Source organism: Mycetomoellerius zeteki, unplaced genomic scaffold (genome assembly GCF_001594055.1).
Source record: "Mycetomoellerius zeteki isolate Tzet28-1 unplaced genomic scaffold, Tzet1.0 scaffold939, whole genome shotgun sequence".
NCBI lineage: Eukaryota > Metazoa > Arthropoda > Insecta > Hymenoptera > Formicidae > Mycetomoellerius > Mycetomoellerius zeteki.
This window is the reverse complement of record NW_017257978.1, coordinates 12,221-19,584: the sequence shown is the minus strand read 5'-3', so window position 1 is coordinate 19,584 and position 7,364 is coordinate 12,221. Positions and strand designations below refer to the sequence as shown.

The following is a 7,364-nucleotide window of genomic DNA, read 5'->3' as shown; positions in this document are numbered from 1 at the left end:
CTTTTGATCAGTCATTTAATGATCATAAAGTACAACTAAACAAAAGTAACAACATAAAATACCAAAAAACAAACAAATAATTTTAAATTAAAAACAAACTAACCACTTCTTAAAATTAATCATCCTAGTAGACTCAGTAGAAATTGGCATAAACCTATGATTAATACCACAAATCTCAGAACATTGACCAAAATACACCCCAGGTCGCCTGAGCAAAATTTGCGCCTGATTCAGTCGACCTGGGGTCGAGTCTATTTTAATTCCTAATGAAGGAACAGTTCAAGCATGAATCACATCCATAGATGTAGTTAAAACACGAATGGGATATTTAAAAGGCAAAACAGAACGATTATCAACATCCAAAAAACGAAAGCCACCCAACTCAAGTTGGTCGCTAGGTACCATAAAAGAATCAAATTCAATATTTAAAAAATCTGAATACTCATAACTTCAATATCACTGATGCCCAATTGCCTTGACTGTCAAATTACTATTCGTAACCTCATCAACAATTTATTAAATTTTAATTGAAGGAATAGCAATAAAAACTAAAATAAATATAGGAACTACAGTCCAAACAATCTCGATTGTTTGGTTCTCCAAAAGATACCGATTAACCAACTTATTATAAACAAATCTTAGCATAATAAAAAAAATTAACACAGTAATAAAAACCAACACAATCATTGTAGTATCATGAAAAAAAATTATTATATCATAAATAGGAGAATTTGAATCCTGAAGAGACAATAATCGCGTATTAATTTTTAATAAAAGACAAAAAATAAATCTTTTTAAATGGAGCTTAAATCCAATGCACTAAATCTGCCATATTAAAAAAAAATAAAATTAAATTGAAGGAACCTCGTTATACCTATGATCGAGGGGAGGAAAAGAATTAAACCACTCTAATGATGAATTAAGAAAAAATATATTCACAATTTTCCGTTTCCTTGATAGAGACTCCCAAATAATAAAAATCAAGATAGATAACCTCAAAATTGAAATCAATGAACCAATTGAAGAAATAACATTTCAAACCAGATAAGAATCAGGGTAATCAGAATACCGCCGTGGTATCCCTCTAAGCCCAAGAAAATGTTGCGGAAAAAAAGTAAGATTAACTCCAATAAACATAGAAACAAACTGAATATTCAAATAAAAACTATTTAAAGTAAACCCAGAAATTAAGGGATACCAATGAACAAACCCCGCAATAATAGAAAACACGGCCCTCATAGAAAGAACATAATGAAAGTGAGCTACAACATAATAAGTATCATGCAAAATAATGTCAATTGAAGAATTAGACAGCATAATTCCAGCAAATCCCCCCATAGAAAGCAAAAAAATAAATCCCATAGCTCATCAAAGGGTAGGATTATAATTAATCTTCATGCCATGAATTGTAGAAATTCAACTAAAAATCTTAATCCCGGTAGGAATAGCAATAATCATTGTGGCAGAAGTAAAATAAGCCCGAGTATCAACATCAAGACCAATAGTAAACATATGATGAGCTCACACAATAAATCCTAAAAACCCAACAGTAATTATAGCATAAATCATCCCCAAGGACCCAAAAGGACTCCTTCTTTCCGCTCTCACTCATAATAATATGGGAAATTAATCCAAACCCAGGTAAAATTAAAATATAAACCTCAGGATAGTCAAAAAACCAAAACAAATGCTGATATAAGACGGGGTCTCCCCCTCCGGACGGATCAAAAAAAGAAGTATTCAAATTACGGTCAGTCAATAACATAGTAATGGCACCTGCCACAAAACAGGCAAAGGCAAAAGAAGCAAGACAGCAGTAATTAAAATCGACCAAACCAATAGAGGAACTTTATCTATAGACAAAGATTTATGATATATATTAACAATAGTAGTAATAAAATTAATTGCCCGTAAAATAGAGGAAAGATCTGCAATATGAAGAGAAAAGATTGTTAAATCAACTGAGGGCCCACTATGAAAAATATTGGATGCCAACGGTGGATACACAGTCCAACCAGTCCCACTGCTCACATACATAAAATTCCTTAAAATAAGAAGCATTAAAGAAGGGGGCAACAACCAAAACCTCATATTATTTAACCGGGGGAAAGCCATGTCAGGAGACCCAAGTATCAAAGGAACTAAAAAATTCCCAAACCCCCCGATCATAAATGACATTACTATAAAAAAAATCATAATAAAAGCATGATTGGTAATCAAAGAATTATAAACCTGATCATTATTAATCAAACTCCCGCAAGTACCTAATTCCAAACGAATAATCATCCTTATAGAAGCACCCACTATTCCTGACCAAATAGCCAAAATAAAATACAAAATACCAATATTTTTATGATTCGTAGAAAATAATCATTTATTCATAATATCAACAAACAAGTAAAATTACAAAAATTCTTAAATAATGTTATGTCTGACTTAAGTAATAAATTGTAAATTTAATCAAGAAAATTAAATCCAAATTTCTAACATTAAAAATCAAACTAATCATATAACATATATTATAATTTATATAAAAATATTAAACTGCAAATTTAAAAATTTTAATTTAACTAAATTAAATAATATATATTAATCAGACCAACAACTTAAGATTTATAAACATATACAACATTATTTTTTAAACTTTGAAGGTTTAAAGTTTAATCGATAACTTAAAATCTTACTCATCCCAACTAACTACATTATAACAAGAACAGAAGAAATCAACAATAATGGAAAATAAAAATAAAAAAATAAATAACCAACTTTATTGAGACCCCCAAACTTAATTAACTTACACTCTAATCTATAAAAATACAAAGAACTAATCAACATATTAACGTAAATATATAACATAAACAATGACCTAAACATTATCACAATCAAAATAAAAACTAAATTATTTGCCTTCATAAACAAAAAAAAAAAAGTAGAATATCATTTTAAATAAAATATAGTGAACGGGGGCAGTCCAGCTACATTAAATATAATAAATAAAAACAATAAATTTAAATTAACATTCCTTACTACAATAAACCCCTTAAATACCTTAAAATTAAAAAACATATAAACAGATATAAAAAGAGACAGAGAATATAAAACAATATATTTAAAAGCCAAATAATAGTTTTTATATAAACTAACATTAACATCCAACTAGACTGATTAATGGAAGAGTAAGCAGCAATAACCTTAAAATTTGTTAAATCCAAAGGCATAAAAGGAGGAATAATAGAAGATAAAATTAATACAATATACAAAACAAAAAAATTATCAATTTTAACTAAAGATATTATGTAAAATGGAACAACCTTTTGAATTGTAACCAAAAAAATTAATATATCCCACGGCATAAATTTAGAAATCAATGGCAACCAAAAATGGAAAGGAGGAATCCTTAATTTAATACCTAAAGTCAACATTAATATAACATAAAGATAACTATTAGATATAAAGATCCTATTAACAATAATAGGAAAAACTAATAAAAATGAAGATATAATCTGAATAATAAAATAAAAAAAAACCATCTTCTTATTATCTATAAACATATTCAATATGTAAATAAATATCAAATTAATAATCTCTAATAAAAATCAAATAATAATTAAATCACAAACAAATAAAGAAATATAAGAAAATACAAATAAATTAATCAAAACAATATACCTCAATATAGAATATTTAATAAAAATACTTAAATAATCATCTAAATTAATTTAAATTATAAAATAACTAACCATTAATATAATAACAATAACTAATTAATCTTAAAAATTAATATTGACAAAAAATTAACTAAATTACCTTTGTTAAAATTTCACTTTAATTTAACTTTTATTAAAAATTCACTACTAAAATATACACTTTAATGTACGAAGCATAAAAACTTTTGAAGTCTAAAGAAATAGTTTAATTCTATTAAGTATAACAAAAATATATTATATTAATGAAAGTATAATATTATACATAATTTATTCCATCAAAATAATCCTTTAATCAGGCACATCATTTAAAATAAACTAATAAAAATTATAAAAACTTTAAATAAGAAAATTAATCATAATTATATAGTTATAGAGTATGAATCTAAAAGCTTAATTTAGCTTACTCATTTAGGTTAAACTAAAATTTACAGTAAATTTTAGTTTAACCTAAAACATTTTATTTACAATAAATAGACTTTATTATTACAAAATAAAAAATTTTACAAAGATAAATAAACTATATCAAATGAAATTTTATAAGAAAAATCTATAAGATATAAGTTTAATGAAATAAATCAAAATAATGATTAAAATTTTATTTAAGTTATATTATTATATATTTAACTTATGCTAATTTAAAAGCAATGAATTTATTTTTTACGAATTTTTAATGAAAATTCACAAAAATCATAATAATTAAATAATATAATAGAAAATTTACTGACTTATCTAATAAATGAAAAATTAAAAATAATAATACAATAAATTAGAAAAGAATATAAAATAACTTTTCAAAAAACTAGATTTTTAAAAACTTTAATGGCAAAAAAATAAAAATTAATCTAATTAACTAAAAATGAACTTAATAAATATTGAATTATAAAAAATTAAATTAATATAAAATCAAATATAACTAATTTAAAATAATGTAATTATAATCCACTCGATCTAGCAAATAACCACGGTTTTTAAAAACAAAGGTAAAACTCCTAAAACCGGAGTTTTTAATACATTAATTTTTTAATCATATATATTTATTTACATATTTTATTAATTAAAAAACAATATAATAAATATTGCAACAAAAAAATTAACCATATAAAAACTTAATTTTAATTTTTAAAATTTACTTTATGAATAAAATATATATAAAAATCCTTAAAATTAAAAATAAATCTTAAATAGACTTAAAACAAAAATTAATATTTATATTAACTCAAAATTAACCAAAATTAACCTAGTAATTCATAAAAATAGCGAGAAAAAATAGTGCCAGCACTAGCGGTTAAACTAAATACTATAAGTAAATTTCTCCATTAACAAAACAATTATCAATAGTTAAAATAAAAAACAAAGAGTTTAAGGAAATTTAGATTTCTATGGTGAAATATGAAAATACTTAATACCGATTAAACTACCTTAGCACAAGCAACAAAAAAAAATTAAAAAAATTAAAAAATAAACTAGGATTAGATACCCTATTATTTTAATGAAAACCGCTGTTAATAAAAATTAAATGTAAAACATTAAATTTGAACAATTTGGCGGTATTTTAAAAAGTTAGAGGAATTTGTTTAATAAATGATAACCCACGAGAGGAAAGTCTTAATAAAATCTTATATATCGTTGTTTTAAAATCATTCCAAGAGAAAAAATAATTAACACATCTAATTACTTCATTAAAACTAACAGTATTAATTAATTTAATTTAATAAATATACATATCAAAATGAAAAAAAGATAAAAATTCAAATCAAAATGTAGAATTATTAAGAAAAAAATGAATTACAATTAACACAAATTAATTACAAATTTACACTTATATTTAAACATTATAAATAAGAAGAATTTAATAGTAAATTTAAAAAATCTTTTAAATTGAAACTTAAATAAAATATGTACAAATCGCCCGTCATTTTCATAAACCAATAGTTGAAAGAAGTCGTAACAAAGTAAGTGTATAGGAATATGCATTTAGACTAAATCCTAAAATTAATTTATATAATGAATTTATTAAGGCCATCATCTAACATAAATAAAAATATACAAAATCTACCTCATTGTTAAATATATAAAATTAAAAAATTCCATTAAATTATACCAATCAGTAATGTAAATGAAAATTCAGACAAATATATAAAAGTAAACTTAATTGATTGTACCTTTTGTATCAGGGTTTATTAAAAATAAATTATAAATTATTAAATATCTCGAATTCAAAAGAGCTATTAACCACGCCCACCTACAAAAATTATGTTAATTAATGTAGAAAAATTATTAAAAATAATTTAATAGAAGAAACATTCTAGTCAATTTTGAATATACCTAGTTTTTTTATATTTAAATTCAATTTATCTTTAAATTAATCAAGAAACATAATATGTTTAAATAAAAAATATAGCATATTATAATTTAAAGAAAGATATTATGGGATAAATTATAATGTAAATTAAAACAGTAAAAATATACTTAAATATAATAATATTAATTAAATTTCAAAATTATAAAAAAATTTAACAATTTATATAATAACATATTTGTTAATAAATTAAACAAAAAATAAAAATAATTATTAAAAGTTAAAAAAATAACAGATTTTAAATTCAAATTAAACATTTATAATAATAAAATATAAAAATATTTATACAAACTAACGAAATGAAAAAATAATGATAAAATTAGTAAAACAAAAACAAAATATAAATAATTACAGAAACCAATCAAAAATTTAATTTTAGGAACTAGGCAAAATAATTAAGTTCAATTGTTTAATAAAAACATTGTTTTTTGATTATAATAAAAAATACCCTACTGCTCAATGAAAAATTTTTAAATAGCTGCAGTATATTGACTGTACAAAGGTAGCATAATAAATTGTTTTTCAATTGTAAACTAGAATGAACGTAATAATGAAACTTAAACTGTCTTAAATTAAAAATAATGAACTTAATTATTAAATAAAAATTTTTAAATAATTTTATGGGACGAGAAGACCCTATAGAATTTTATATACAATATATTTATCATTACCTTAATTTCGTTATAAATATAACGTATATTTAATTGTTAAATTAATAAAACTTTAATTAATACAAAATACAAATTAATAAAATTAATTAAGAAGGAAAAATTAATTAAAAAAGAATTAATTACCTTAGGGATAACAGCGTAATAGTTTTGGAAAGTACATATTTATAAAACTGATTGCGACCTCGATGTTGAATTAAGAAAGTAATTAAATGTAGAAGTTTAATATCTAAGTCTGTTCGACTTTTAAAATCTTACATGATTTGAGTTTAGATCGGCGTAAGCCAGATCGGTTTCTATCTATAATCAAACTAATAAATATTTGTACGAAAGGACTTTATTTATGAATTATATTCTTACCTCATAAAAACATAAAAATATTAAAACCATAATAATAAATTAAACAACTTAATCTGTTAATTTATTATTTCCCACCAATTACTTTGGCAGACTAGTGCATTAAATTTAGAATTTAAAATAAATATAAAAAATGAAACTATATTAAGTAATAATATGACTCTACTTAAAATACTTAATACTTAACCTAACAAGATTAATTATTCTAGAAATTTACGTACTAATCAGAGTTGCATTCTTAACACTTCTAGAACGAAAAATCTTAAGATATGT

At 22.5% G+C, this 7,364-nt stretch overlaps 1 pseudogene; it reads right to left on the bottom strand.

Moving 5' to 3' along the window:
• Positions 1 to 102: 102 nt before the first annotated feature.
• Positions 103 to 1,239, bottom strand: LOC108730579 (cytochrome c oxidase subunit 2-like; annotated as a pseudogene).
• Between the last annotated feature and the right edge of the window lie 6,125 nt (positions 1,240 to 7,364).